The 11,635-nt window shown below is 37.5% G+C and overlaps 1 pseudogene; it reads left to right on the top strand.

Moving 5' to 3' along the window:
* The first annotated feature begins 2,373 nt into the window (after positions 1–2,373).
* Positions 2,374–2,630, top strand: LOC110292144 (anaphase-promoting complex subunit CDC26 pseudogene; annotated as a pseudogene).
* The last annotated feature ends 9,005 nt before the right edge of the window (positions 2,631–11,635 follow it).

Here is an 11,635-nt window from a genome sequence, read left to right as displayed (position 1 = left end):
AAACAAGAATAAACCACAGTCAAAAGTGCAAACATCAGAGAGCAAGAGTTTACATTTATTAGTCAACTGAAGATCTCTTACTTAGATTTCTTTTACACACAACTACAAAAGCTAAAGGAATGGAACCCACTATTTAAATGTAAAGACTAATTTTAAATCATGTTCTGAAACAACAGAGTCTCTGAGTGTGTCATTTAAAACTTAGAAGTGCTAACATATTTTGTTTCAAGTATATGTCTAATAGAATTTTTGTAGCACAAACACACAGGAAGCAATCTCTCCAGCTTGCTCAATAAATGTTGGCAGCATTATTTCTGGAGTGAAATAAAGCTTTCTGTTTATAATGGTAAGCCTGTCTTAATAAGTTGCATGTGCTTGAAAAGCTGCTCATGATTTTTAAAATCCAGTGACTAACTGAGAAAGTGTAAATGGCGGGCTCATAGCCAACTCAGAATTTGTCAGAGTTATTGATTACAATGAAATGTCATCAACCCACATACAAGGGTGAGTTTTGAGGGAAAATCACTAGTTTAATCTTCAATCAATAACTGGAAAATTAGTATCAAATCCAGTAAAGCAAAGATTAAATGTGGCTATTTCTTTCTTTTGTGGATCTTGCCATATATCTATTAAATACATTCATCTCTAAGGGTTTTTTGTTGTTGTTCATATTTACTGTGTTATTTAGTAATAATAATGGTACAGAGAAAATGCTTCTAAAAGGACTTATATTGTGCTGATACAATTGTTTCAATGTTCATACCACTATAGACACAACTTCTGTTTCAAAATTAGCACAAAATTATAAAATACTATAATTATTTTAATTGGGGAAACCTATCTAAAAACTTTCAGTGAGTTTTGTTTATAATTCTGTTGATAGACAGCTATAGCAACCACTGTACCAACAACATATATAATTATGGTGGCAAACTTAAAGTTTGAAGTCTCAGCTATATTCAACCCAGATATATTCAATGAGTTAATTGAGAATAGCTTGCCATGCTGTGAGTTCAAAGAAGATACGTGTCAAAAGATTACCTCATCTATAAATCATCCTTCTGTTATTTATTTCATAAAATGAGACTAGAGATTAAACACCGTTTAACTTTTGGGCAATTTATAAGTAAAGCATGTAAAGGATGCCTTTGGGCCTGTACTTTCTTAATGTCAGGAGTATAAAACCTGTTCCATAATTGAATTCAACATTTGATGAAATGTTTTTAATGTCTTGGTTTGCTTCTTCCCTTTCATTTTTCCTGTGGCTGACTTGGCTGCTTTTCTAACTATAGTAGTACATTTGTGAAATCCTCCAAGTAACTCACAGGTAGGTCAATGTAGAAACCATTCAAGGTTTTCTCACTTATTTTGCTTTCTTATTATATTTCAGAGGTTTTGTTTAATCTCTGCTAAATTTAAAAATTGTTTTAAATAATAAAATAATAAATAAATAAATGCCACAAATCTTCCCAGCCAAAATCTTACATAAGTTCGTAAAAAAAAAATCACTCATGAATATTTTTACTCATGGATTTTCTTTGGGCTGGAAAATATGCAGTGCTATTTGATACCCAAACATTCATGTCTAAGGACATTCCTCAAGAGTGCTCATTCTAATATTTAATTTGGTGACACTGGATGCATGCTTCACATTCTTATTCTTTTTGAAAACATTGTAAATATGTGTGTATGTATGTATACATATTTTATGCATTGTGTATAATTTTAGGTAAATAAAATATAATATGATTTTTGGTATTAATTTACATCCTTGCCTTCTACACCCCACCACCATCCGTTTTTCCATTAGTATTAACCTTTCTCCCTGTTCCCTAGTTGAAGACCCCTCTCTGTATTTCCATACCTTCCATGGAAAGGCTCTATGAACAGGATTTGCCTGGATTGAAGGATATCAACTGACAAGTGGGGCCTCATAAAATTCAATTACTTTTGTGAAGTGAAGAAAACAACTGAGTGAAAAGGAAGCCCATCAAATGGGATATAATGTTTCCCACATATACACCTGACAAAGGAGTATTATCCAAAATACATAGAGAAATCAAGAAGATAAGAGTCAAGAAAACAAATGAGAAATTAAAAATGATTCAGTCGGCGTAGCAATGGAGTCATGGTGGGAGTTGAGGTTCTGGGGAACTGCAGAGGCCTGAAAAGAGATTTCGATAGTGACTTTAATCTCAGCATAGGAAGCATCTGATTAATGAATGATTTGGACCCTTAGATCCTGTGGATACCTGTGAATTGATTCATCTGTTTGTAGCTGAGGCTTGGCACCCGCAGCTTTTCCTCTCCTGACATTTCACCAGCCCCCAGCTCACGGGCTCTGGCTCCCCTGAAGCCCTGGGTGACTTTAGTATGCTGCAACGGAAACCAACCCACCTGGAGCTCAAGCTCGATGACATTGAGGAGTTTGAGAGTATTCGGAAGGACCTGGAGGCCGTGAGAAGCAGAAGGAAGATGTGGAAGGTGTAGGAACCAGCGATGGAGAAGGAACTGCTGGGCTCAGCAGTAACCCCAAAAGCCGGGAACAAATGATTAATGATCGAATTGGTTATAAACCCCAATTCAAGAGCAACAACCGCACATCTCAGTTTGGACACTTTGAATTTTAGAGATGGATTCTCTTGCATGCCAGACCCCTGGGACAGAATACAATGATGACAGAAGTAACAACCAGATTTAGAGAATTAAGTGTGTGCAACCAAGCAGAAGGTTTTCTGTCTCCTGCAGGGAGAGGTGACTTCTGTGTGAAATTACTGCTGTCCAACCTTTCTGATAGGCTGGAAGCCAAATTCTGGCTTGTCCCTGGAAAATTGGACCTCAGAAGGCTTACCTGATTTTTGTTTTTAAAAATAAATTTATTTTTGGAAAAAATGTGAGACGTCCTTAAAGGTAGTAGCACCGCTAATCGCCCGCTCTGACAGGTAACTGCTACAAGTGATGTCATCCTCCTTGTCTTTACAAAAAGATCCCAGACCCCGAACCCTTGCAGTTGATCCCCTGGGCTGACTTAACTTGTTTATTCACTGTCTGCTGACCATCCTTCAAGCAACAGAGATCGCAGATGAGTGTGCTTAGGCTGCAATCCAGCAATTGGGAGGCTGAAGTATGAATCGCAAAGAGTTGAAGGCTAGTCTGGGCTACAGAGCAAAACCCTGTCTCAAAATGTCAAAAAAAAAAAAAAAAAAAAAGGAAACCAAGACAGAGATCCCTGCCCTCATGGAGACTGGATTCTAATGATCAAATTGTCAGAATCAAATCCACTTTCAGGAAGGCTTTACACGGGGGAAGCACACGCAGCTGTAACAGTGAGAGACATTCTATTCTTCACTTGGGACTCACTTGCGCAGCACCCATCTGAGAGCTACCCTGGATACTTTCACACCATGCCCTATTTTTACCATAAAACCCAGGGACAGAACCACCAGCTGTGGAAGCCAGAACATCTGGAATCAAGTTTCAAAGAAACTCCTTAGCTGGGATTTACCCAGGAATTTGGATAGTTCCTGAGTGATGTGAATGGGAAGGTAGAGACAGAGGGACATGTATAGTTCCCTCTTCTGCTCTAAGCTTTTCTGCAAAACCTTTATTCTAGTTTTATCAATGACTCCTAAGTCCTGTTATCTTCCTGTCTTAGAACACAATAAAACCCTCAAGACACAGGCTGTTAAAAAAATGATTCAGCCAGAAAAAGAGAAAATTATCAATAGAAAAAATTAAAATGGCTAAAAACATCAAAAACATTTATCATTCTAGAATTAGGGAAATTCAATTTAAAACAACTTACCCCAGTCAGAATGGCTATGATCAACAAAATAACTGGCAACTGCTAGCGAGGTTGTGGGGAAAGAAGAGCCCTCATTCACTATTGGTGAGAATGCAAACTGGTGCAGTTACTGTGAAATCAGTATAGAGAATTCTCAAATAACTAAACAAAAATCTACAAAATCATCTAGCTGCACTATTCCTTGCCTTATACCCAAAGCATTCAACATAGTACTTCACAAACACATGCTCAGGGATTTTCACAGTCACCATATTCACAATCGCCAGAAAATGACCTATAGCAAATGAATGGATAATGAAAATTCGTTCCACATACACAAAGAATATTATTCATCCATAAAACATCATCGTTGGTGGAAATTCAAATTGGTGCAGCTACTCTGGAGATCAGTACAGTGAAACCTCAAAAAAAATCCTAAAAATAAATTCACCCCATGACCCAGATATACCATATCTTCGCTTATTCCCCAAAAACTCAACATCATACTCCATTGATATTGCTCAGTAACACTCATAACTCCCCTATTCAAAATATCTAGAAAAAGAGAATAGTAAAAATACCATGAAAAAGAGGAATAGATAATAAAACTTTGTTATAAATTCACATTGGAATCCTTTTCAACTAAAACAAACAAACAAACAAAAAACCTGAAATCATGAAATATAGAAGTCAATTGCTGGACTTAGAAAAGATCATATTGAGTAAGTGAACCAAGACCTAGAAAGACAAATGCCTCATATTTTCTCTTATTCAATATTTCTCCAAATCCACAAGTGTGAGCATATAACAAGGAGTGTCTTCGGTTTTTATTGCTGTGAAGAGACATCATGAACACAGCAACTCTTATAAAGGAAAACATTTCGTTGGGGTTGGCTTACAGTTCAGAGGTTTAGTCTCATATCATTATGGCAAGAAACATGGGCTCACACAGGAAACATGGTGCCAGAGACAGAGCATAGAGTTCTACATCCAAATCCTCAGGTAGCATGTAGAGAGAGTAACACTGTGCCTAGCTTGAACATTTGAAACTGCAAAGCCTATCCCAAGTGACACACTTTCTCCAACAAGGCCACACCTCCAATAATGTCACTCCCTATTGAGCCTATGAAGGGCATTTTCATTAAAGCCACCACATTACATTTCCTGGCCCCAGTAGGCTTATAGCCATATAATAATGCAAGACTATATTCAGTCCGAATTCAAAGGTCCCTATAGTCTATCAAAGTCTCAACAATACTCAGAGTTTCAAAGTTTAAAGTCTCTTTGGAGACTCGTGGCAATCTCCTAACTGCACTCTTCTCTAAGGAAAAATGAAAAAACACATCACACACTTCGAATGCACAGTTGTAATGGACATACATTCCTATAATAAAAGTGAGGGAAATGAGCATAATGACAAAACACTGACCAAAGCAAGACAGAAAACCAGTTGTGCAATTTCCAAACTCTTCATTTTCATGTTTGATGTCAAAGCATTCTTAAGATCTTCATCTCCTTTCAACTTTGTTGAGTGCAACATATTTACTTCTCTTGGACAGGTTCCACTCCATGTAAACATCTTTCCTCAGGAGATATCCCACAGCTCTGGCATCTTAACATTTGGGGGTCCCTAAGACAATCCAGTCTTCATCTTCACAGCTTCACATAATTGCCTCTATAGGCTTCCACACCCTGACACATACTTGGCACCAGCGGCTTTCCTTAGTTGTGGAGAAAGATTCCATAACCCCTTTCTTTTTATCCTTGACTCTAAAGCTAGATCTACTTGGATGAAGCTACTTAGTTCTGATGCTTGTTAGGACTGGACTATGGCCTCCTCATTCAATTACATCTTCACCAACTTTCTGGTTTTGATGGTCTCCTTCACTGCCCAAACTTAGTTGTCCTGAGACTCACTCACAAACCAGACTGGCCTGGAAGTCAGAGATTGGCCAGCCTCTGCCTTCTGAGTGCTGAGATTAAAAGTGTTCACCACCATGCCTAGCATTAAGCTTTCCTTGATTTCCTTTTCACTAGTTGGCAGTTTAGCTGGGTCGGTTCTTATCTGAGGTCACCAATCCATTTATGTTTTCACTTCCTGGTGCCCCTTTTCTCCTCACACTACATTTTATATTTTTCCTTTCGCAGTTTGCTCCATTTTATTATAGATCTGCATATGCATGGTCACTAATCACCAAGCAACAGTCAATGCTAGGCTGTCTGGAATTCTCTTCTGCCAAAACTGTTAATCCTTAACTCTTTAATTTAATTTAATTTAATGTAATTTAATTTAATTTAACTTCAGGCAGATTGTTTGGACAAGGGCAGAGAGTAGCCACATTCTTCAAAATACCACAAGATCAATCTGTTTGCCACATATTAATATCCTTCCCCTCTGAAGCTTCTTGAGCTCAGACCCTCAGTTCAAATCACCTTCAGCACCACTGTCTTTCATTCTCCTACTAGTTGGGCTATTAAGGTCCACTTAAAGTGTCCAATTCGTTTACTAGTCCAAAGTCCCAAGTGTTGAATATTTCTTTAGAAAAATAAAAAACACTTAGGTCTATCACAGAAACCTTGGTACCAACTTCAGTCTTAGAATTTTTATTGCTGTAAAGAAATAACATCATTGGGAAGAGAGGCCCCTTGGTTTTGCAAACTTTATATGCCCCAATACAGGGGAATGCCAGGGCCAAGAAGTGGGAGTGGGTGGGTAGGGGAGCAGGGCAGGGAGAAGATATAGGGAACTTTCGGGAAAGCAATTGAAATGTAAATAAAAAAAAATATCTAATAAAAAAAGAATTAGATATTTTAAAAAAACATACAGAAATACCATGAAAACAGTAACTCTGAAAATGAAAGCATTTAAGTGGGACTGGCTTACAATGCATAGGTTCAGTCCTTTATCATCATGGTAGGAAGAATGGCAGCACCCAGGCACACAGGGTACTAGAGAAGTAGCTTAGAGTTCCACATCTGGATTCTTAGGCAGTAGGAAGAGTGTGACACTGGGTCTGGCTTGAGCATTTGAAACCACAAAGCCAATTTTGTCTCTGTAACTCCTTCCATGGGTGTTTTGTTCCCTATTCTAAGAAGGAATAAAGTGTGCACACTTTAGTCTCCATTCTTCTTGATTTCCTTGTGTTTTGCAAATTGTATCTTCAGTATTCTAAGTTTCTGAGGCTAATATCCACTTATCAGTGAGTGCATACCAAGTGACTTCTTTTGTTATTGGGTTACTTCACTAAGAATGATATCCTCCAGATACATCCATTTGCCCAAGAATTTCATAAATTCATTGTTTTTAATAGCTGAATAATACTCCATTGTGTAAATGTACCACATTTTCTGTATCCATTTTCTGTATCAGGACATCTGGTTTCTTTCCAGCTTCTGGCTATTATAAGTAAGTCTGATATGGACATAGTGGAACATGTGTCCTTATTACCAGTTGGAACTTCTTCTGGGTATATTCCCAGTAGAGGTATTGCTGGATCTTCCAGCAGTACTATGTCCAATTTTCTGAGGAACCGCCAGACTGATTTCCAGAATGGTTGTACAAGCTTGGATGGACCAACCAGAGACTATCCCACCCAGGGTTCCATCCCATAATCAGCCACCAAACCCAGACACTATTGCATATGCCAGCAAGATTTTGCTGAAAGGACCCTGATATAGCTGTCTCTTGTGAGGCTATGCCAGTGCCTGGCAAATACAGAAGTGAATGCTCACAGTCATCTATAGGATGGAACACAGGGCCCCCAGTGGAGAAGCTAGAGAAAGTACCCAAGGAGCTGAAGGGGTCTGCAACCCTATAGGTGGAACAACAATATGAACTAACCAGTACTCCCAGAGCTCGTGTCTCTAGCTGCACTGCATATGTAGCAGAAGATGGCCTAGTTGGCCATCAGTGGGAAAAGAGGTCCCTTGGTCTTGCAAACTTTATATGCCCCAGTACAGAGTAATGCCAGGGCCAAGAAGGGGGTGTGGGTGGGTAGGGGAGCAGGGCATGGGGAGTATAGGGGACTTTCAGGATAGCATTTGAAATGTAAATGAAGAAAATATCTAATAAAAAAAAAACAAAGCCCACCCCCAGTGACACACTTCCTCAAACAAAGCCACACTTTCTCATACTGCCACTCCTTTGAGCCTATGGGGGCAATTTTCACTCACACCACCCCAACCAAATGAGCAATTTTCATATATTCATTACTCATTTTAAAGAAATATTCTTCAGCACGAACAGATTTACTTTATATTTAGTAGTTCCTAATTTCCCCACAATTACCCTATTAAAGCTTTAATTAAATTAATAAAAGAATTGATATAGTGTTTGCTTTAAAGTGAAATGGAATTATTAGTGCACAAGGAAATGAATCAAAATGATCAAAGGAAACTTTTTCTACTGTGATTGGCATATTTTACTCAGGCCATGTTATATTATTTCATTTTGCACTAACACATTCACTAGTTAAAACTGGCACTAAAATACTTATTGACAAACAGCCTATATTTCTTCTATCAGTTACATTGACTGAAATGAGGGTCCCACTTGATCTCCATATTTACTGTCATTTAAAACTGTCTCTTCTAAAAATCTCTGGAGAAAGCAACCAACATCCTGTCAAATTTCTCTGTATGACTCTTCCTGTCAAATTATGTTTCCCTTTTGGCTTCAGATTTGAAATAACAATCACATCTTTCTTGCATCTGCTTGCCTGTGTGTGTAAATGCACATTGGTTTGCATGCCAGGAAATATGTGCGGAGGTCATAGGAAGATGGAGGAGAGAGTTCTCTCTTTTAACCATGTGAGTCTTTGGGATTAAATTAAAGTCATCACATTTGGTGGCAGTGGTCTCCACCCACTGAGACATCTTATACGTCCACTAACAATTATATTTTGTAAAAGGAACATTCTCAAATTATCTGTTAATGTTCAAAACATATTAAATCTGAAAACATAACTTAGAAAGGACTATAATGATAAAACACTTAATCTTTTTCTACATGCAATATTAGAAAATTAAATTAAGTCATCTCTAAATTATTTTTATGGCATATCTGTAATGAGTTATATTATACCAACTATTTTAATTTTCACTATATAACAGTCTTAGCTTTGATAAGAAAACATCTTATGAATTTCAGAAGTTGAACCATTAGAAGATATATCACTACAAATCCACATACGTCACAGTCCAGAACAATAGTCCTTACATTTTAAGGATTAGGGTTTTTTAAAGTTTTTTTATTAGATATTTTCTTTACTTACATTTCCAATGTAGTTTTTCATATCTGTACTGACTTCAAATTACTGAATTTAGGGGTAACCAGCCTAATCCTTAATCTCTTTAGATCACAATCTCATTTATGATTATGATTTAAAAATGTATGTCCTTTGAATTACCTCAAGAAATGTGGTTTCTTTGCCTATAGTCTTGAGTTTTCACAATACTAGCTGGCAATATTTTGACAGAATTATTTTTCTATGCAAGCCTGGACTTAATGTAAGAGTCAGCTAAAGTCTGTCTTCTATCTTTGACCTTGTTTTGTTTTGTTTTTTTCTACTTTTATCTTAGCATATGCTAGCCACATTGATATCTTTTTTTATTTTTAAAATATTTTCTTTATTTAATAAATATATTAATAAACAAAAATATTTATTAACTAAAGAAAAATTTATTCTTTGAAAATTTCATATATATATAATATGCCTTTATTTTACTCATACCCATTCATGTTCAACCTCCCATCCAAGTTCATGTTCTTTCACATGTATAATACGCATGTTAATTTTTAATATTTTAAATTAAAATAAAATAAAATCACTTTCTTTCATCCCTTTTCCCCCTCAAGCTTCAAGACTCCATCTCTCCAATCTGTCTCATGTTCTTCAGTTCAATTATTTTGATAGTCTGTTTTTTATTTACACACACACACACACACTGATATGTGAATAAAATCCAGTGAGTACATTTTGTTGTTTATGTGTCTGTCTATAGTTTCAGGACTGACCACTTTGTATTGGATTAGGGCTCATTCCTGGGAGAGGCTAATTTTCCTCTCCTATCAGTCAGTGGTTTTCTATAGTTCTTTGCCAAGGGGTATGATGAAGTGATAATTCTCCCTTTCTACTTTAGCATGTCTTGTGTCATTGCCATTGTTCTGGTGTTGTTGATATAGTCAGTTCCAAAAGAGACTGTTTTACATCTTACCTCTTTGTCCACAATGGTCCTTCAAACACAGATACAGGACTTGTGAGATAGATACATCCATCTGTCTCAAGCTTCGGTAGCTGTACCCATTTAACAGTCCTCACTACCTGTCCTAGTCTTCTGGGTTCCCGAATGAAACACATATGCAAACACACACACACACACACACACACACACACACACACTCCACAGTCTTTATATTTGGATGTGCTTTAAACAATTCAATGGCTGGGCCACTTCCTAACCTCCACGTGGCTGATCCACCTCCCACCCTTAGCCCCCACCCCCATATTCCTTTGTCATTACTTACAAATCTTATATTCCATCTTTGTTGACCTAGAACCAGTTGGAGTTTCTCTTGGGGACATCTCCTGCCCCTTCCTACATGGCATCTATGCCCTCTTTGAGCTTCTTCCTTCTTCCTTCCTTCATGTTCTCTCTGCAATGTAGACCTCCCTCTTCCTGTTCCTTCCTAGCATCCCTTGCCTGGGAATCCTAAAGTGTCCCACCTCTGTCTCCAACACACAGCCATTGACTGCAGGCAATTTTATTTACCAATCAAAACCAACTGTGGGCAGGGTCCCTCAGTCTTACATGTGGGACACTACAAACAGGTTTTGTGGAACCTAATTAACATGAGATCACAAGCAGCTACAGGCTCTCCATGGTCTGTTGATCTTTGTGTTGTGTCTAATTATGGTTTTCAGTAATGGTCTTCATTTACCGTCAAGAGAAGTTTCTTTTGAGGAGTGGTAGCTACCCTTATTATCTCAGGATGAAGGCTGACTTTTAGAATATAGTAGTAATTATGCTGGTCTAGCAATATAGTGAGTGGAAGTATATTCTTTTCTAAGGCCCATGACCTCACTAACCTTGGCAAACTGTCTAGACACAAGTATTAGGGATGAAGTCCTTCGTATTGAGTGGGTCTTAGGTCCATTTAGAGATTTGTTGATCACCATCAATGTGAGAGTGGCACTTTTTGTAACTTTATGGTATAATGTCATGTTGGTGATTGTTGTGATTCATCAGTTGGACTATTCAGCTGGGTAGGACTATTGCTTCCCTCCCTTGACAGCTTGTATAATAAGTTCCAGCACCATGGAAACTAGGTTTTCAGGTTAGATAACAAGTAGTCTTTCAGTTTAGATTCAGCTTGAATAATCCAAGTGCTATGACTTCTTCAGCATCAGGGGCCTATCCTCAACCTCTGAGGGCAACCTAGGGCAATAGCAATAGTTTACTTATATTTGGACTACCCTGATCAACCATTCAAAAGGAAGTTCCTCATACCTGATCTAGGGGTTTTGTTAGTATATGGTTCTTGTGGGAATAACTGTCAACTCAAATGGCATAACTTCTCATTGCTAATTCAAATGCCTCTCATCCCTTCCTTCATCCCCACTTCCCTCACCCTGCATCCATTGTGTGTATTTGTGTCTTATATACTTTTAGACACATATGAAATAGTATGATTCCTTGAAGGTTTTATTAATGAACCTTGATGTCAGTTGTTTCTTTTTTTTTGTTTGTTTTTTGGGGTTTTTTTTTTTTTTTTGCTTTTTTTTTTTTACAAATAGGTTTTCCTTGTTAGTAATTATAATAGGAAAGTATGCAAAGACACCCAGTTAATTG

The sequence above is a fragment of the Mus caroli genome, unplaced genomic scaffold, assembly GCF_978045245.1.
Source record: "Mus caroli unplaced genomic scaffold, Mus_caroli_1 scaffold_6, whole genome shotgun sequence".
Classification (NCBI taxonomy): Eukaryota; Metazoa; Chordata; class Mammalia; order Rodentia; family Muridae; genus Mus; species Mus caroli.
The sequence above is the reverse complement of the archived record's forward strand: the minus strand, read 5'-3'. Positions and strand labels throughout refer to the sequence as shown.